The following is a 21676-nucleotide window of genomic DNA, read 5'->3' on the forward strand; positions in this document are numbered from 1 at the left end:
ACACATTTGCGAATGAATGTGTAAGCTGCAGCAGCCATGTCACAGCACCACAGTTTACTGAGAGTCTCCCAAGTTGGAACACACACAGGGCTTTTTTTCTCAGAAAAAAGGTGCAGGAAACTCAACCATGACCCTCCCAAAACTGGTCAAAATTCCACCAACAGTGGGAGGGTCTTAAAGGGGCATTAAATACCAGGAGTGCCTAAGCGCAGAGTTCGGTGGGGCTACACACAGAGTGCAGAGTTCAGGGGTGTGCTACGTATACAGTGCAGAGTTCAAAAGTGCAACACACAGTACAGCCTTCTTTCACAGCTGCTTAGTTCTGCATCCCCATCTCACTTTTACCGCTCTTCTTCTCTAGTACCTCCCCTCACTGTAGACCGCTTTGCCTCTCTCACTTGCAGGGAGATCATCCAGTAGGGGTGTCAGCATTCGCACTCCACCCCGGACACAGCCCCATACTGCACTTGGAAAACACAGGAAGCCAGACCTCTGTGTTTATGAGTGATAGTGGGGAGCAGGGAGCAAAGGGCCTGAGCCAGAGGTGGTGGAACTCAGTTCCACCAAGTTCCAGCTGAAAAAAAGCCCTATATCTATCTATCTATCTATCTATATATATACACACACACACAGATAAATATTTGCTTAAAGCGGAGTTCCGGGCACAAAATCAATCTTTTTTTTTTTTTGTGCCCGTCCGCTAGTTCTCCATCACCTGAAAAGGAATTGGATAGTTACGTTTTTTTTTTTTTTTAACTCACCTTGTAATTGAAGATCGTAAATGCTCACCTCAGGGTACTTCCTACCTCAGCGCCGCGGCTCCGTCGTCATTTCCTGTCTCGCGATGATTCCTGGGAGCTGAACGTCATCGCTCCCAGGAATCAATGCGATGGCACCGGCCCCCGCTTGTCACTTCTGGGGCGCCGCACCGGAAGTGACGAGAGGGGCCGGTGCAGGCGCATTCTGGGAGAAGAGGATGCGGAAGAAGACGCAGAAGAGGACCGCGCCGACTTCAGCTGCCCACAAGAGAGATGGCAACGCTGTGGAAGAAATTTTATAAGTGAGTATTTCATCTTGCAACCGGGACAGATCAGAGGCTCAGGCTAGCCATTGTGGAATGTACTAGCCCTGACTGTCCCGGGGGTATGTTTATTGAAAAATGGTTCCTGTGCCCGGAACTCCGCTTTAAGGCAGGTATGCCTGGAAGGAGCCCACTTCTCCTTAAAAGTGATGCACTGGAAACCCAGCAATAGCACAATGGTAGTAAAGCTACCCACACTACAAATGGCAACCACCCCAACCTGCAACTGGCTTATGCAGCAAGGAGCACGTGGAAGGGCGACCCCAAGTCAGAAAACAAAGAAAAGTTTTAAGTTTACTTATCAACCAGCCTGCAACAAACCAAATTGACCCAGTTTCAACTTGAACCGTTAAGACTGGGTTAACGTGGTTTGTTGTAGGCTGGCAAATGAACTGTGAATTTTTGTTTGTTGTTTTTTTTTTTTTTTTACATATGTCAATGGTGTGGTTGCAAAAAAAATGCACAAAGACATGATACACCACCATGGCCATGTCACTGAATATAAACTGGGCCTATAGCACTTAACACAAATGGAAAAGAAAGAAAAAAAAAAAAAAAAAAACACAAACCCACTTTGTAATTATGGATCCGAACACAGCAAGCCCTCGTTCACATTGGAGCGACTTGTCATGTGATTTGACAGATCAAACCGCATGACAAGTCACACCCCATCAGCGGCAATGGCACGGTTCAAGTCGGTGTGACGCAGACTTTGCGGTGCCTCATTGAACTGAAAAAGTATTTCCTGCACTAAATTTAAGGATTTCAAGTGCAACTTGCACAGACACACATGCACGAAACCGCACAGATGTCTTCCAAGTCGCATTCACATGCCGCTTTGAAATTGTTCAATTTCAGATGAAGTCGCACAATTTCAAAGCCACATTCAGCATGAACTAAGTGTAACATTGTTTTGAATGGAGCCACACAAGTGCGCAAACATGTACTGCATTCAGATCCTTAACGTGGAATCCCAAAATCGTGCACTTTACACACTTATGCAAATAAATGCAGTTATATGCATTTGTAGGCGCATAAACAAGTCTAAACAAAAAGGAAAAATACGTATGTACGCATTGCATACTATGCGTCTAATAATTTACTGATCATTACGCAGGAACACACGTAACAACATCAGAATTTGTACGGCCGTGTGAACAAAGTCTTACTTTTTAATTCGCCATTACAATTAAATATGAGAACAAAGACGTCACAGCCGTCACCCCCTATCCGGGGCCCACATGAATTATGGAGGAAGTCCCCGCCATCCAGAAGGTGTTTGCAGTCAATCGTCACTTATTAATAGACCAGCAGGCCTGGCTGAGCCCCGATAAGAAGCGCCGAGGCCTGTAAACAGTTAACGAGCGCCTGCCTCTCAGCGGACGAGCGTTCACTAATCTGCAAAATGGTGAGCCGAGGTCCAGACTGAACTCCCCTTCCCCCAGCTCCTTCCTCCTCCCCCACATCCGTCTCTAACATCTTGAATCTCGGCCAAGCCCGGTCACCAGGCAACCCAGCCACGTGACCCGCACAAGACGTGCAGCCCCAGCGCCCCCCTCCTCCTCCCCCGGCACCATATTGCTGTGACGCACTCACAAATTACGGCCCGTCGTTAGGCAGCGGAGACTGCACACCCGGAAAACACGACAGCCGTTCGCTATGGGAGAATAAGAAAGAAGCGCTGGCTCCGGGTTGCCCCACGCACCACCGTTCAGCGAACCCTCAGAGAGCCGGGAGTGCGCGGTTACATAATGGCGCCTAGCTCTCCCTCTGCACCCGCATCCCCCAGCAGCTCCTTCCCCTCCCACCTACTGCAACATGATGTCACGAGCAGCCTATCGCGGAGCGCCGTCGATGCCCCGCTCTGGCCCTCATTGGCTGCCTCTAGCTAGCCCCGCCCACCAACAAACAACACTAAAATGACAGCAAATTAAACAGGGCGCCATGATCAGCCAGCGGCTACAAGGACAACGTAAAAAGACAGGGGACTAGAAAACCGCACAGGGCTACGGAGAAGACAGTTTAATAACCACTCAACGAATACAATACTTGGTGCAGCGACCAATGTCCAATCAGCAGCCGTTTCTCTCTTAGTCTCTCTGCGCACACACACGCAGCCAGACGGCCGAGTGGTGCTGTAGTGAGAGAGCACGGTAAAGCCGCCTCGGTCCAGCGTACCCTCTCCAGTCCCGTCCATTGCCCTTCTCTCTCCATGGAGACAGTGCAGGAGTCAGCGAGTTTTTAGCACGCATCTCGAGCCTGCGCACTGGGCTTCACGGCCCCTGCAAACCCTGCCTGGGAAACCCCGAAGGCGTCTTCCCCCCCCCCCTCAGCTGGAAACACCATGGTGATACTCGGCGCAGAGATGGCCACCCATCGACATCTAGTGACATACCAACCCCTCTCCGGAGAGCTGCCGGCTTGTCAGGGCGGCCTTGTTAACAGACTCCAGACACTTGCGTTGTATAATAGGACATGGCTGTCTCCGTAATACTGTGCGCGCTTTATGACATTACACTAAGGTGAGATTTCCTCACAACATGGCGACCCGCGCTACCACAAAAAAAATGTTCGCCGAACACGACTCTTACACCCTTCCCGCATCGCACAGCTCCACCTCGGATTGCAGAGAAAGTCTTCCGTACCTACTGAAGCCCTATCCGTTAATGCGGGGCTTTGCCCATACCTAAGATGGCTCCAGTGGCCTCCGGCGCTACACGGCTTACACGGAGAGGGCGTGGCATCCCGGGAATCCCTGCCTGCGCCCACAAGCAAAATGGCGCCCTCTGACGTCTCACTAGCGCCATTTTACTTGAGGGCAGAGGCGAGCTTTTTCGAGCTCTCCCACCCCACCCCCATACCCGCAGCAGTCGAAGGCTCCCTGGCAGGCAGGACGGTGAACCCCGTGCAAGCAGTCGACGCCATTTTCCAGAGAGAGGCAGTGACATAGAGCCAGCGTAGGCTGAGACACGGGAGGAGTGGGGTTTGTACACATTGGGGCTGCAGTCAGCGCAGGCACTGCAAATACCCGCTATTTGTCTCTCGAGCGCCAGCCGTTCCTAGAAGGCTTCAGTCAGGTCAGTGCGGCCGGCCATTTCCCTGTTCACATAACGGTCCCGGAGGCTGACGGCTCTTCTCCTGTCACCTCAGAAACTGCCGCTAGCAGAGAGTGAGCGCTGAGTCCTTCTTCTTCCTTCATAGTGCCAGGCTCAGCACCGGAAAATCCCCCCAGGAGGAAGAAGAGGGTGTGTGACTTGTGAGGACTCCTGGTTCCTGGCTGGTGCACACTGTAGGTGAGTTCTTGTCATGTATCTCTCTCTCTCCACAGAATATGGCGGGTTCATGGTCAGCGCAGCTCACACTTGGCACTGAGGAGAGGAAAGGGGGTGGGTGGGTGAAGGCCGCACTATTTGTGGGGTGCTTCTCCATCTACACAACTGACCTTGTATACAACCATACACACCAATTGTCTGCCAGGCGTGTGTGTGCTTCATCCTGTCATTGGTCATTCATCCTGGGCGGCTTCATGTCTGCTTCTGGCCTCTGCTGATGAGGCTGTAGTGTACGAACACCCCCCCCCCCCCATATATTCTATCCTCTGCCTAATGCCCATCTGCTGGACGTGTTTACAGGCTGCCATCACTGGAGCCTTATTGTCAACGAGCTGCCGGTCGACCTGGCATTGGGGAAGAAAGGGGCTACTAAGAGGATGACTTGACAGGCTGTATGGATGGAATGCTGTGTCTGCATCCTCTCATCACATATATCCTATTAATTATCCCTGTGTTCTCAGGTGCTGGGGGGGCTGTGTGTACATCCCCTCATCACATATATCCTATTATCCCTGTGTTCTCAGGTGCTGGGGGGGGGGGGGGGGGGGGGCTGTGTGTACATCCCCTCATCACATATATCCTATTATCCCTGTGTCCTCAGGTGCTGGGGGGGGGGGGGCTGTGTGTACATCCCCCTCATCACACATATCCTATTAATTTTCCCTGTGTTATCAGGTGCTTGGGGTGGGGGGGCTGTGTGTACACCCCCCTCATCACATATATCCTATTATCCCTGTGTCCTCAGGTGCTGGGGGGGGGGGGCTGTGTGTACATCCCCTCATCACATATATCCTATTATCCATACTGTGTTCTCAGGTGCTGGGGGGGCTGTGTGTACATCCTCATCACATATATCTTATTATCCATACTGTGTCCTCAGGTGCTGGGGGGGGGGGGCTGTGTGTACATCCCCTTCACACATATATCCTATTATCCCTGTGTCCTCAGGTGCTGGGGGGGGGCTGTGTGTACACCCCCCTCATCACATATATCCTATTATCCCTGTGTCCTCAGGTGCTGGGGGGGGGGGCTGTGTGTACATCCCCCTCATCACATATATCCTATTAATTTTCCCTGTGTTATCAGGTGCTTGGGGTGGGGGGGCTGTGTGTACACCCCCCTCATCACATATATCCTATTATCCCTGTGTTCTCAGGTGCCGGGGGGGGGGGGGCGGCTGTGTGTACATCCCCTCATCACATATATCCTATTATCCATACTGTGTCCTCAGGTGCTGGGGGGGGGGGCTGTGTGTACATCCCCTCATCACATATATCCTATTATCCCTGTGTCCTCAGGTGCTGGGGGGGGGGGCTGTGTGTACATCCTCATCACATATATCCTATTATCCCTGTGTTCTAAGGTGCTTGGGGGGGGGGGGGCTGTGTGTACATCCCCTCATCACATATATCCTATTATCCCTGTGTTCTCAGGTGCTTGGGGGGGGGGGGGGGGGCTGTGTGTACATCCTCTCATCACACCCACCTTGGTTCTCTTTTCCATCGCATATATCCTATATGGATTATATCCTTGTGTTCTCAGGTGCTTTGGGATGGGAGGTGTGCTGTGTGTACATCCTCTCATCACACCCTCTCAAAGTTCTAAGTATGTATATGTGTGTACATGCTCAACACACCCCTCTGCAACATGGGGTGTGTGTAAAATAATAAATACTCAGTGAAGTGTGTGCATCCTCTGCAAAACTGTGTGTATAGTGAGAGATAATTCACAGGGAGGTGTGTTTGCACATTCCATACCCGCAAAGCTGTGTGTGTATATATATATATATATATATATATATATATATATATATATATATATGTGTATGTGTGTATATATATATATATATATATATATATATATATATATAATCTCCTTTTTGTATGTATATGGTAAAAATCTTGATGCCCAGGGAGGATTGCTGTGCGTACATCCTCTGCAAAGTTGTGTGTGTGTGTGTGTGTATATATATATATATTACACACCTATATAATGTGTGCAACAAAAGTTAATGTGTGGCCAGAGAGGTGTGCTGTGTGTATATCCTCTCACACCCTCTGCAAAGCTGCTGTGTGTGTATATGTATCTTAACATATAGATATGTATTGTGTTTATATAATACAATATAGAATGCTGAGGGAGGTGTGCTGTGTGTACATCCTCGTACACCCTCTGCAAAGCTGCGTGTATATTTGTCTATACATGCATATATATTGTATATAATAAAAAAAAAAATCTAGGATGCCCAGGGAGGTGTGTACATCCTCTCACACCCTCTGCCAAGCTGCATGTATTTTTGTCTACATACATATATAGTGTGTGTATATAATACAAATTCTAGGATGCCCAGGGAGGTGTGCTGTGTGTACATCCTCACACCCTCTGCAAAGCTGGAGGTCTTTCCAGGGCTTTCTGCTCACAGGCTGCAGACATGATGGGGGAGGAACAAGCAATCCTGTGTGTAAGTCAGGCCAGCTCAGACACAACAGCAGAACACAAAGAAGGGGAACACCATGCTGCCTTTAGCCTTCTATTCAGTAAATTTGCTAGATTTTCACTCAGACAAGCTGCCCATAGTGCTAGAATGTGTGAAATGTATATGTCGTTTGGTTGCCCCTCCTCAGGACTGCGGAATACATTGTTCTACTACATAACCTTCTATAAATGTTCGGAATGATCTCTGTATGTGTGAATGTGTTTTGGTTGATCTATACAGAACCTGTATTGCTGATCTTTGTGGGGGGTGGTGTGGTCCTCGCGTACTAAATTCTCTAGGTTGCTGTTAGATACATGGGGGTGGGGGTTTCATATCTGTTGATAATATGCATTCGTTGCTGGTATTTCCCTCTTTTGTCTTTTGGAGAGGCCAAATATGGCGCTCCCAGCTGATGTCTTTTAATCAGCCTGGGCTCCTCACACCCCATACAGTACATATGTCTGCAGCACACCATTGCAAAGTTTTTCTTTACAAAAAAATACATTCAGTGTATCTCCTTTTGCATTCTTTCCTGGAAAGATCATCATATCTAATACCCAGTGTTGCAAATGTTTACATTTCAAAGTATTTGAGGTTTGCCATGTTGTTGTGTTTTGTTTTTTTTTTTTTTTGTAAATATTAAATCCCCTTGAACTAGCGATTTCAACCTGAAATTGACGACAGTCGAGCCTGGGAGGATTTCTGTTGGTGCCTTTAGCTGGGGAGGCAGGGGGCGGTGAGAAGGGAGTGCACACTATGCTCCTGTGTATATTGTCTTCCTGCTCTACTTTAACCCGTTTGTTTCCTAATGAAGCTGCATCACACTGCAGCAGAATCTCCTTCATTCCTCTTGAAATCATTTAAATCCTAACCATATCAGTCAGGCTCAGGCGCAGGTATTTTTATTTTATTTTTTTCCTCCAGTTTTGGAAAAACTTCAGTAGTTGTTTAAAAGACACATAGACTTATTATTTTAAGTAATGACTCCATAACACGCTCCTAAAATGAATGGTAACAATGTTTGTTTAAAAATGCAACATTATTTGTGTTTTTGGATTAGCATAGCCAACTAAATCTACACCCATCCATACTGATAGAACTATGGTTGCTGCCATTGCTGGCTTTTTTTGAGCATCTAGCTTCTTGACTGTTGTCCTACTAACTGAAGAGCCTTTCCAGATCCATTCCAAGTTGATGACAAAGGTCTTTATCTGCATACTTTTTCACAGTTGCTGTCAAAGCATTAAATGAAGAGGGTCAGTGTGACAGCCAGGCAACTGGCAATTCTAGAAAAAGGTCAGCAATGGTAGCCTCAGTTTACTTTAAAGAACAAGACTTTGGATTTTAACTTTCGACTGATGCTTTAAGGGCAAAAAAAAAAATTGCTGTACTTATTTGCTGTACTTATTTTTTTGTAACGCCAACAATTTATGCATTGATATTTATTTTCACATCAGTCCCTGACCTCAAGGAGCTTACAGTCTAAGGTGTCTAAATCTTGTTCATGCATACTAGGGCCAGTTAAGACTGGAGTCAATTGACCTGCCAACATGTCTTTGGAGTGTGGGAGAAAACCCAAGCAGGCACAGAGAGAACATGCAATATCCGTGCGGGTAGTGCCATGGTTGGGATTTGAACCCCAGTGCTGCCAGGCGGAATTACTAACCACATAGCCATTGTGCTGCTCTCCTACAGCTTGGAGAAATGGAACACCAGGAGCTAGTTGTGGCCAGGGAGGTGTATATGCAGGGAGATCTTCTCCTGGCTTGATATCATTCAGAGATGGTGTCTAAACACATTTCACTAGTGTGGGAAAGGATAAGTACTGCTTTCTGCGGCTCTGTTAGAGAGATTTCCTCTCCCTTCCCATTTGCAAACAATGGTTTTACCAGACAGTAAGTGAGGGGAAAATCTGCAACAAGGGCAAAGGCACAAATAACATTTCAAACAATAAAACTTCAGCACTCCAAATTAAACTTCCAAGATTACTTTATTGAAATCCCATATCAGAAGTTTTCACGGTACACACTTTTTTTCTGTGTTTGACAACCCATCTGCCCTAGATGAATAATGAGGTTTGTGACTGTGTTGTGTGGTTTGATATATTACAAGATTAAAAAAAAAAAAAAAAAAACTGACATTGATGTTAGTCTTCCCTCTACTCTACTAAGGAAATCATTTTTATTTCTATCTGTGATGCTGTTGGAGAGTTAAATTCACTTCCTATGTAGTAGAACATTGTTTGCTGGAAGTGAGACAAAATCTAATGAAGTTCCAGTGATAGTAAAACCATGACAGGAGTCTTCTATCCAAAAGTAAGATAATGTTTTGGGTGGGCGTACACTTTAGATTCTGTTATGCCTTGTTTCCACTGAGCGGAACGGTTCGGGTTGGTACAGTTTGGAATGGTTATAATGGTCCGGCCTATTCAGGTGAGCTTTCCACTGCAAGTCTGGACTATTATCTGGACTGAGCTTTTCGTTTGACGTGAGCATTAATGTTTTCCTGTCAGCCAATCGGTGTAATGTATCGTATGACGCCAGTAGCTCCGCCCTGACCGTACCGTACCATTTCCTATGGCCCTACATCTGGAGGAGGACCAGGAATGGTGCAGTTTGGTTCGGTTGTATGGGCCACTTTCATAATGGAAACACTCAAAATAGCGCACCGAACCGATCTGCTCAGTGGAAACTAGGCATTATATTATAGTTCTAATAAGATTATGACATGTTGATGCCTGAAATTGTGAGCCTTAATGGGTAAAATAAGTTGTAAAACTGCTTTATGTTCTTATAGTAACTTTTGGATTAATTAGCAACATGTCAGGGAGAGGCTGATTACTGTGGGCAATATGAGCACATCTTTAGGATACTATTATAGTGGACCTTACATTTAATTACTTTATGTTGTCATAATTCTGGTCTTTTTGGCTTTCATTTTTTTTTTTTTTCTTTCTCCCAAACGTGACACCATTTTAGACGATTCAAACATTGCCTTTATCTTTAGCAACCAGGCAATTTCTGTTTCATAAAAATCCACCTTTGGCTGCAGCTTAGAGGCAGAATTTGACACATAGATGGCAGTTAAACTTAAGGGGGGTCTCTGTAAAGCTGGTCATACATGAATCCCCCTTGCTGTTTTCCTATAGTGGGACTCTCCTCTGTCAGAATACACTAATCAGCAGCCACAGTCACTGACAAACGTTTTCCAACCTGTCCATTCTACAGAAGGCCATCAAATGATCAAATTCTGTCCAACAGGGATGGCCACATGCAGGTCAAAATTTGGCCCATCCCTACTAAGCTGGTTAAATTTCGATGAGTCTATGGCCAGCTTGAATTGATTGTAAATGCTACTTTTTAACTCCTGGACAAAAAAAAAAATAAAAAGTTGAAGGTTTTTTTTTTTATCTTAATGCATTTTATGCATTAAGATAAAAAGCCTGTGTGTACCAGCATCTCTAATACTTACCTGTGCCCCCTCTTTGTCCAGCGATGCCCATGAGTCCCTCGGCTGTGCTGGGACTCGCTCCTGATTTTCTGAGATACAGCCGTGGCGCCATTGACTCCCACGGCTGTCAATTAAAGTCAGTGAGCCAAGAAGGAGAGGGGGGTGGGGTCAAATGGCAGCTCCGTGTCTGAATGGACACACTAAGCTGCAGCTTGGCTTGGGTACCCCTTAGCAAGTTGCTTGCTGTGGGGGAACTCAATAGGAGGGAGGGTCCAGGAGAAGAGGCGGATCTGGGCTGCTCTGTGCAAAGCCAACTGCACAGAGCAGAGCAGGTAAGTATAACATATTTGTTATTTAAAGAAAAAAAAAATAGACTTTACAATTACTTTACTTTCAAACTTTTCATACTTGCCTGCTCTGTGCAGTGGAATTGCACAGAGCAGCCCCCAAACTTCCTCTTCTTGGGTCCACTGCTGGCGCTCCTGGCTCCTTCTCTTCTGTCCAATTGCTCCCTCTGCTTCAACCAAGCCGGGGAGAGTACTGGATCCAGCACTGTGCTTGTCTGCAGTTAAGGCCCAGGTAAGTAAATGGGGGGGGGGGGGGGTGGTTGGCTGATGCCTAATTTTTTACCTGAATGCAAAAGGTAAAAAATTTTAGGCTTTATAATCCCTTTAAGTATCTTGGAGGTTGGACTGACATTCTCTTTTAAATGGCACCAGCAAGGGAGTGAAGTTTGTTGATTGGTCAATAGCTTGGTACGTTTTTAATTTGGAAATGCTTTGTACTTTTTTTCTGATCTTCTTCAAAAATATGACCATAAAATTGCTGGATACCATTGAGCTCTTATTGGGTGTGCAAGACTTCCAGCGCTTAACATAGCGGTTAACATTTTCCCAGGGAAATACTAAACCATAACTGCAACATTACCACACATTGGTGCCATTCTTTTTAATGTGACCAAAGGACATTTTGCTGAGTGTTTGTATAAAGACATGGCACACAATACGTTTCTCTACGTATATATAGTGCATCTCGTTGATCATGTGTAAGAATGCCTTGGGTCTCTTGCACATGGGCTAAAAAAAAAGCCATGTTTTGTTACAGATCTGAACACAAGTGCATTGCGGTCTATGAAACATTGCACACAGCTACATAAAAATCAGTAATACAGTATAGTGACTAGTTCAAAGCTGTAAAATAAAAATTGTAAATTTTACATTAAATACAGTGCTTTACGTATGTGCATTTGTATGAAGAAGGTTGCGCATGTATACGCAGGTTTAAATGCCCATATGCATGCGTATGCTTAGTCGTGCCTTATACTGTATAGTGTATGTGGAGAAAGCTCTTTTATATTCTCTGCTCTTTCAGCACCTAATCTATGCTCTGGATGTAGCAGTAAGGGCATGCTAGAGATGAGCTTTGACAAATATTACATCTTGAGCAGTGGAAATAGAAAATTGTATGGAGAAGACTTAGCTGTTTTTGTGTAGCCACATAATTGGGCTCTAAAGTCTCAACTATTTGTGCCCTGTATTTTGCTTTGCGTTCTGTATGTTATCACAAATGACCTATTATTGCACATCTCCATGTAAAAAAAGACTAGAGATGTGTAGAAGTAGCCAAGCATATACGATACATGTCAGCTGTTATCAATGTTTTGTGAAAACTTGAATGGCAGGGAAATTTGTAGAACTGATCACTTAAGAGGTTGTCCTTCAATATGGAATGCTCTCTTGGTTCTTGGATTTTATGCTCTTTACAGAACTAAATGTGACAGTCAGTCTGCTGATAAGCTCTTAAAGGCTAAGTTCACCTTTTTACATTACAGTTCACCCAAATAAAAAAAAAAAAAAAATATATATATATATATTTTTGGTGAACTGTAATGTAAAAATGTGAACTTAGCCTTTAAGGACAACGTCTTAAGTGATCGGGGGGGGGGGGGGGGGGGCTGGTCGGGGCGCAGCTTTATCGACTGTCACAGGGGGGCAGGAGGAGAAAATTTTATATTCTCTACCTTTTTATATACAGGTGGAACATGTAACATGTTCCAAAGGTGAACGTTTCCTTTAAAGAGAGTGGTCATTGCCTGCATTTTATTTTGACAATTGCACATGGAAAATGCATTTCCTAGCTCCCATCCAACCTGCAAGCTATTTGGTGTGTCTGCATATATCCTCTCTCGCACTCTTTCGCTCTCTCATAGAGAGAGATATCCTATCCAAAATATGGAAATTATGCATTTTACACTCAGTGAGATGGTTTAACTTTTGTAAAAGGTGATTAGTAATTAGTCTCCCAAAATGTTTTAGCGTGACAAGTTTCTTAAAGGAGCAGTGTGGGGATAAAAAAACCTATACATCTTGGCTGCAGCTGTCCCCCACCAGCTCTAAAACAGAACTGAGCGATCAAATGACCACTGATCGCTCAGTGTCTGTTTGCTCTGTGCAGACAGCGGTAACTTAGTCACCTGCCCCTCAAGTGTTCACTTGGTGTTTTGGGCTTGTTTGCGGGCTGGGGCCAGCACTCTATGGGATATCCTATCTCCTTGCAATTACTACACGCTATACACCTGGAGCAGCGTTTTTCCTTTCTTTAGCATCCTGGTGTTGTGGGCTGGGGAGCAGATAGCTCAGGATACCGGGGTCACTGAGAGGCTAAAGCAGCTGCTGATTAGGCATCTGGGTGGATCTTAACATTTTCGGGATCCTTGCAGAGCCTGGACCGGCACTTTGATGTCAGCTAGCAGCGGGCTTTGGTCAGAAATCTTTCGCCATACTACTTTTATAGCATTAGAGTGCTTGTAAACCCTAGCACTATTTGATCCCTTTTGGTCTGCAAAATATATAATTGTTTTGTGTGAAACGTCATATGGTCTCTACCTGTGTTTTGTCGTCAGTCAGCAATAAAGTAGGCAGGGCTGACACCGCGTGCTTTGGAATTCAAAGCTGAAATGCATTGAGGGGCATTTACGAAGGCTGGCCATACATTATACAATTTTTTATTTTTTTTAGATTTACCTAAACCATATACACTGCTCAAAAAAATTAAAGGAACACTTTGAAAACCCTTCAGATCTCAATGGGGAAAAAATATAAGCTGGATATCTATACTGATATGGACTGGGTAATGTGTTAGGAATGAAAGGATGCCACATCGTTTGATAAAAAATAAAATTATCAACCTACAGAGGGCTGAATTCAAACACACCCCAAAAGTGAAAAAAATATGCAACAGGCTTGTCCATTTTTCTGAAATTTCATTGCAGCAACTCAAAATAATACTCAATAGTTTGTATGCCCCGCCCCCCCCCCCCCCCCCCCCACGTGCTTGTATGCATGCCTGACAATGTTGGAGCTTGCTCCTAATGAGACAATGGATGGTGTCCTGGGGTATTTACTCCCAGATCTGGACCAGGGCATCACTGAGCTCCTGAAGTGCACCCTGGCGGGGTCAGATGGACCGAAACCAAATGTCCCAGAGGTGTTCTATTGGACTTGGGTCAGGCGAGTTTGGGGGAAATTCAATGGTATCAATTGCTTCATCCTCCAGGAACTGGCTGCATACTCTAGCCACATGAGGCTGGGCATTGTCGTGTACCCAGATACCTAATGGCAGTCAGGGTACCATTGCCTAGCCAGTAGAAGTATGTGCGTCTCTCCATGGATCTGCCTCCCCAGACCTTCACTGACCCACCACCAAAACCAAGTCGTGCTGAATGATTTTGCAGGCAGCATAATGTTTTCCACGGCTTCTCCAGACCCTTTCACGTCTGTCACATGTGCTCAGGGTGAACCTGCTCTCATCTGTAAAAAGCACAGGGTGCCAGTGGCGGACCTGCCACTTCTGGTCTTCAATGGCAAATGGCAATCGAGCTCCATGGTGCCAGGTGCCCACTAGAGTCCATGAAGTCTGTATCTGATCAGGGACTTTCACTCCAGTGACCTGCTGGAGGTCATTTTGTAGGGGAGTGGCAGTGCTCATCCTGTTCCTCCATGCACAAAGGAGCAGATGATGCTCCTGCTGATGGTTGAGGACCTTCTTCGACCCTGGCCCGCTATCCTAGAGTAACTGCCTGTTTCCTAGGATCTTCTCCATGCACTTGAGACTGCTGGGAGACACCGCAAACCTGGCAATGGCACGTATTGATGTGCCATCCTGGAGGATTTGGACTGCCTGTGTAGGGTCCAGGTATCCCCCCCCTCATGCTACCAGTAGTGACACTGACCCTAGCCAGATGCAAAACGAGTGAAAAAGTCAAAGATGCGTAGGGGAAAAAAAAGTCAGTGGCCTCTACCTGAAAAAACATTCCTGTTTTGGAGGTTGTCTCATCGTTGCCCATCTAGCGCACCTGTTAATTTCTTTAACACCAAAGCAGCTGAAACTGATTAACAACCCACCTCTGCTACTAAACTGACCAGATCAATATCCCAGGCGTTTCATTGATTTGATGCTATACTCTGATTAAAAAGTGTTCCTTTAATTTTTTTGAGCAGTGTATTATGAGGGTAAACCTAAACCCTTTCAATTGGTATGCAATCAGGCAGGCCCTTGCACTTCATAATTGAAGGGAGGTCTAAAGGAAATGGAATAAGATTGTATAATGTATGGCCAGCCTAAGGCTTTATTCACACCGGAGTGTGTCTTTTTTATTTTTTTTTTTTTTCAGTTGGTTGGTCAGGCTTTTTTGCAGGTGTTTGGATGCAGGCATTGACCTATAACAAAAATGCTGCTTGTAATCTGCCAAAAAGAAGCTCCTGTACTTTTTTGCGCTTCAGGCGACTAAACACTCATATGTGAACAGGGGCCATTGAAAATGAATAGGATTTTGCTTGTTGGCCATTTTGAGACTTTATAGATGAGCGTTTTACGTGCTGAAAAATGCTCAGGTGTGAACAGGGCCTTAAACTAAAGCAGCCAGAATCTGGAGCAGCTGTGTAGGGCAACTAGTCAGCTTGTCAATTTTACATTCACTGTTTTCTTTTCAAAAAGAAAGGTAGGACTGTACATGCAGCATGTGAAAAGGGTCAATGAGGAAATGGGCATGTATCGCAGAGATGTAATTTGAAAATTTTCTTTAATAATGTTGCTCAGATGTGCTGGGGTACCAGTGTGGCATGTGCCCCCCCCCCCCTTAACCAAGAAAACTACAGATCCCATATTAACCGTTTTTTTTAAAGGCCAAGTTCATCCTTGAAGCATGTTACACCCTTATTTAGGGTGTAACATGTTCCATTTCCCCCACATGATCAGCACCTTTTGTATAGGTCATTGATACTTCCTGCAGTTCTGAAACTGACAGCACAGACCTCTGAGCTGTAGGAAGAGTCTGCTGGAGCCAGAAATTGCACCTGAGATCCACTGATTACAGTTGCATTGCTCTGTGGGCTCCTGTGAAAACAATAATGCACATACAGTATGTGAATTTTTCTTTCAATGTTTAAGTTTATGATATTCAGGCTGCTTACAGCCCTCTGTTGTATACAAATCTGGGTAAAAACTGTGTATGCTTTTATTCTGGCTTTTTTTTTTGTTCATTTATTTTTTAGGCTGTATTGTGTTTATTTGTAGGTCAGTATATTGGAGCATGGTTAGCCCATATAAGGCTTTAGCACTAATAGCCAGTTTTGTTTCTATGACTTTCCTGTTTTAAAGAATGTAATACCTTTTTTAAAAACTTCATATGGCAACAGGAAAAACATCTGACATTAGCTTCAAAATCAATTTACTGATCTGCTTCTGAAGCCATTATGGTTGTGCAGGATCTGAAACTGCCTGCTTTATGTTCTTCAGTATCCGATTATAGACATAACTAATGTAGGTGTTCACTAAGCTGGTCAGATTGAATTCTAAGCTCAGTAATACCTCTACCTTCATTGGAGAACAACAATGTGTGTTCTTAACTAGATAAATATTTTTGTATTTGTTTTAAAAAGGGGAAAATTGCATTCATAGCAATTCATAAATGTGGCATGCCAGAGTAAGACTATTTGAGCAGACGACTAGCCACGATGCAGATTACATTGGCAGCTGTTTGTTCCACCTGTGAGAAGCTAGCTGCGCTTGTAACTTAAGTGATAGGTTGATAGTGGTCGCAGTTATCCATGGCTGTGCGCACAGCCAGTGATTACCTGTGGTGATTGCTGCTAGCTGCTCACAGGTAGCAAAACCAGGCCTAGTCTCCTGTGCGAACGCAGCCTTAAGCTACATATTGATGTAGGCAATCTGGCCATGAAATGTTTATTGTATTGAAAGCCTTTGACACATACATGGATGTTTCTATAGGTCCCAATAAAAATTATGATTCTTTATCTTTGTGTAATTTAATACTCTATCTGGTCCCATTGATCAGACTGGTCTCCTGGTTCTTGGGCTGTTTATTGGGTAAAGACCCTTCCAGCAGCAGATTGTTTGTTAGTAATTCGTCTTTATCAAAAAAGAACAGTACCAGTATGTTGCCTAGATACGGGAAAAATAAATCATTTTACCAGTGCAAATTGTGCAATCTGAATGTTGATTTGCCTTGCTAGTAGTAATGAGGTACGTAACTGGGCAGCAAGTAAATACTTTGGAAATCAATATGCAGTGTGCCAAATTGGGTCCAGCGTTATTAAAACCTCTTTAATAAATTGTCTATGTAGCACTATACCTCTTGCCCTTATTTTTTTCTGTCTTCTGTCCTTTTTGAGTCCGCAGCCTGTGTTTGCAACACAATCTTAACACAAGAATCTTTCTATGGCTTTATCCACCATAGAGTTGCATGCAGGGTCTCCCTGGGACCACCCTAATGTGCACAATCCCAACAGGGGCTAAGGTTTGTGAGGACTGCCTGCTAATGGAGTGCATGCGCAATATGGGCTGTGCAAAAGTCGTAGGAAACCCCTAATGCTGAGTGTAAGTAGTCATGGGGGATTTTTTTTACTACTTGGGAGTCTGCCTGATGCCATTAGGTGGGCCTGCATTTGTGAAGACAAATAGGAGGCTGGGTGCAAGGAATATGGGGCATGTGGTCCCAAAGCAGCAGATCACCTGAACAAGTCAGTCCTCTCCAATCTGAAAATCTGGGGAAGGTGTGCAAGAGTTGAACAGGCTGCACAAATGTTAAGCTGACAAGTGTAAATCTTTAAATCATCATACTGCTACATAGCCTGGCAATTGTTTTTTGTTTAACATTCTCAATCAAACTCTTAGTGGAAATGCTTATTAAAGTGGTTCTGAAGCCTCCAGGTTTTTTACCTTAATGCATTCTCTGCATTAAGTCCCCCTTTCAGAGCACAAAGGCACAGTGGGGCAGGTTGACGCGCCAATATCGCTTGTGGTGGTATGGCGATCTGTCTAATATATATATAATGTGTATATATGTATATTATATATACATTTTTTTTTTTTTTTTTCTTTGAGCAAGCTGGGTTGAACAAAAAAGTGGAGTGTGTATTCAGCTTTATACATACCTGAGCCTGATCTCGACCCAGCGATGTGCACAGGCTCTGCACTATCCCTCCTCATGGGGTGGATTGATAGCAGTGGGAGACATTGTGCTGTTGATCAAATTCTATGAAGGGGTGGGCCAAAGCACTGCTGTCTGTCTATGGACTCAGGCAGCGAGACGCGTGACTCAGCCTGCACAAATACCCCTTTGGGAAGCAGCTTGCTAGGGGGGCCTTTAGAAGGAAGGAGGAGCCAGGAGCGCCAGAGAGGGGCCCATTGCTTAGAGTATTTAAAGTGTCACTAAACCCAAAACCTTAAATTTTTTTTTTTTTTTATCAAATGCTGCATTACATGCTGTTCATACTCCTTATGAGACTTTTTTTCTGCAAAAAAACCTAGTTGATTTTGCTACTTTCTATCTCCACCTTCTGTTCATGTTCCCAATTCAGCTAGGAATTTTGCAGCTGTGGTGGCAACTCTGCACTTGTTCAGTCTTCGGTGAGTTTCTATGCTGAGCATTTCCTTCCTATCACATCTGAGCAACCCATGTGACTATAAAGCCACACATGGGTGTATACACAGTGCTAAATGACAGCCCACTCCCTCCCTCCTCCATTTCCACTAACAAGCTAAACACAATGGGGGTAGGATATTACATGTAGAATAATGGAGGCTTTACCTCCCTCTTATTCTTATGCCCCATACACACGTGCAGATTATCTGAAGACTTTTGTCTGCAGACTTACCTTTTCTATGTAGTGCAAGGGCCTGCCGGATTGCATACAAATTAAGTGTTTAGGTTTGACCTCATATTATATGGTTTTGGTAAGTCTGCAGACAAGTCTTCAGATAATCTGCACGTGTGTACGGGGCATAAGACACAGGCTTGAGGGTCTGGTAGAAATCAGCAGATATGTTATTGCCAAAAAAATATTTGATTTCAAATCTATATTTGTATGACAATTTAAAACAGTTTATTGGTATTGATAATTTACTCCAATGGCAGTGTTTTTTAAAAATGTGTTTATTAAAACGTGACCAGCAGCAGAGGACTAGAATCCCCTCCTGCTTATGTTTCCCCGCAGATAGGCTGAGAAAGATTTGTGTCATGTGACAGCTGTTTGGTGGATTATGAAAAAGGTACTTCGATTTATTTATTTTTAATTAAAAGTACAGTGCCATCATCCAAATACAGAAGTAGAAGAGACCATAAATTAAAGCGATTTGTAAAGTCATTTTTTTTCCCTATTAAAAATAAACATGTTATACTTGCCTGGTCTGTTGCAGTGGATTAGCATAGAGCAGCCTGGATCCTTTTCTCGGGTCCCTCTTCTGTTATCCTGGCCCCTGCCTCCTGTTTAGTGCACCCACAGCAAGCAGCTTGCTATGGGGGCACCAGAGCCGACTCACAGCTCTTTGTGTCCATTCAGACATGGATCCCTGGCCCAGCACCTCTCTATCCTGATTGGCTAGTTGATTTTGATGGCGGCAGCCAATGGCGCTGCTGCTGTTGTGTCTCAGCCAATCAGGAGGGAGAATCCGATGGCTGAGGTACTCGTGAACTGAGGGACCTCCGGTAAGTATTAGGGGGGCTGCTGCACACAGGTTTTTTTATCTTAATGCATTAAGATAAAAAAAAAAGCTTCTGACTTTACAACTCTAAGTATTGTGTGTTTACTATACCTTTTTACGTAGAGAAAGTTTATAAAAAAATAAAGTTTACAATCACCAATTCTAACTAGCTCCAGAGCTTTATATACGTTATTGCTTTAGCTCCTGCATTTTTGTTTGCGTGTCCTTTAAGGTAGATCTAAATCCTAACTGAATGACAGTTTGCTAAAACACAATTGCCATGGTTTATACTTGGTTTATATATAAATCGCTGTTTTGGATTCATTTTTTTTTTTTTTTTTTTTTTGCGTCTAAGTGACGGTGATCTCTAACTTTTTAGCGACTTCTGTTTTTATCTTCACTTGTTTCAGCATTGACTGCACATCCTTGCTGTGGACCTGTAGTGGTAAGTGGATCATGCCTGTACATTGTGTCTCTATAAAAGAGCTTGTAGACTGCTAGGAGATCATTTGACAATGTAGGGCCGTTATGGAGCAACAGTTGTTGCCCTGTAACGGGGCCACAGAAGTGTTATATTTAAATATAGGCAGCATGTTTAACCACTTCTGGACTGGAAGGATTTACCCGCTAATGACCAGGCCATTTTTTGCAATACGGCACTGCGTTACTTTAACTGACAATTGTGGTTGTGTGACGCTGTACCCAAATAAAATTAATGCCCTCTTTTTCCCACAAACAGCGCTTTCTTTTGGTGGTTTTTGATCACCTAAATGACTTAAGATTTATAAATGTAACTTGGCCTGCAGAACTTTCTTTTGATAGTGCTATATAAAAGGGGATCTCGCCAAAGAGAGGGATGTTTTCTCTTAGACAGGTGTAACTGGAACAGGTGTCACCATATGAAGTTTTCTCCTTGGTTCCTGTGACAACCCAAAAGTATTGCATTTCCTGTTTCTTTTTGTACTGAAGACAATGGTCACCAGGACCAATAGAGAGGATGAGCCTCCGCTGTGGGGACACAAATGGTAATAAAAACCCGGAGGAGTTCTAAGACCCCGTTCACACTGGGGCGACGCTACTTGCCAGGGTGACCTCACAGGTTGCGGTGCGCAGCTCGCACCGCGACCTCGGAGCGGCCGGCACGGACTTCATATCATTGAAGTCAATGCAGGTCGCTCCAGGTCGCCCCAAAGAAGCTCCGGACCCTTTTTCTAAGTCGGAGCGACTTGTGTCGCTCCTATTAGAACGGGTCCACAGCTACTCTATGGCAGGCGACCTGTCAGGCAACCAGGTCGCCTGACAGGTCGCCCCAGTGTAAACGGAGTCTAAGTCTTTCACTCTCTATCAAGAACTTTACAGATGTTAACTTTGTTGCCTTCAAACATAATTTTTATGTGCAGGTAGAACTTTCCAAATGCGTTACACTGGTCAAATACACCTGAACTAACTTGAAAATGTAAGTGATCGCAGCATCCAGTGTCAGTTTTTAATATGTCATTACCATACCTTGTCCATGACATTGACGCTTTTAAAATTTTTGTTAAGTAAAAATGTAAAATGTGCTATTCTTAGAGTAAACATAGCATGTAAAACATTTTGAGGCACAGTCTTGAAGAAAACCAAGGACAAACATTTTGTCATTTTAGCAGAAATAATGAAAATGTTTCAAATTCTTCTAGTTCGGTTTTTCCCTTGCAGGAACACCACTTGCTACTATAAATCCTTTTTGAAAAGTATTTCTAAAATGCAGTTTGTTTCTGCTTTAAAAGTTTGAGGTGTAGTGCTGTAAAGTAACAATGAAAGGGAAGCTGACTTCATAACATCCTGTCAGAACATATCCACATGCGCATGTCTTGCAAAAGACTATTGAACTAGCAGCTATGTTTTTTTCTTTTGTTCGTCTACATAATTGATTTTCTCTTTCGTTCATTGACATGCACAGTAGAGGGCTGCATTGGGTTTGGGCTCCCGCGGGACCCAACACAAATCTCGCGGGAGCGGGCGGTTTTACCTCTGCTGCAGGCGGGAGTGGGCGGTTACAAAATTTTGTGGAAGTCCCATGGGGAACGGTGCGATTTGGTGTACTGTATTTTCCGGCGTATAAGATGACTTTTTATAATAAAAAAGATACCCTTTTTTTTATTATAAAAAAAAGATACCCTTGTCTTATATGCCAGGTACTGTAGCTTCAGCTAGTTACAGAATGTCCTTATTAAATATTTTAGCCCACTGGATGTGTATACAGTACCTTCGGCAACTTACAGAACATTCCTGTGCTGTAATACTCTATGTACCATGCTGAGCCAATCACGGCAAGTGGTGTATTCTATTAAT

General features: G+C 44.3%; 1 protein-coding gene across 5 annotated transcripts in view; it reads left to right on the forward strand.

The window, feature by feature from the left end:
• The first annotated feature begins 3928 nt into the window (after positions 1 to 3928).
• Positions 3929 to 21676, forward strand: part of KMT2E (lysine methyltransferase 2E (inactive)) — a 176729-nt gene continuing 158981 nt past the window's right edge. For 2 of the 5 annotated variants that reach the window (XM_082254414.1, XM_082254415.1), the window contains exon 1: positions 3929 to 4374. The gene's annotated coding sequence lies outside the window, so the exon portion shown is untranslated. The remainder of the gene's footprint in view (positions 4375 to 21676) is intronic. The other 3 variants (XM_082254412.1, XM_082254413.1, XM_082254416.1) reach the window with 2 other exon arrangements.

This window comes from Pelophylax lessonae (genome assembly GCF_965119305.1).
Source record: "Pelophylax lessonae genome assembly, chromosome: 4".
Lineage (NCBI taxonomy): Eukaryota > Metazoa > Chordata > Amphibia > Anura > Ranidae > Pelophylax > Pelophylax lessonae.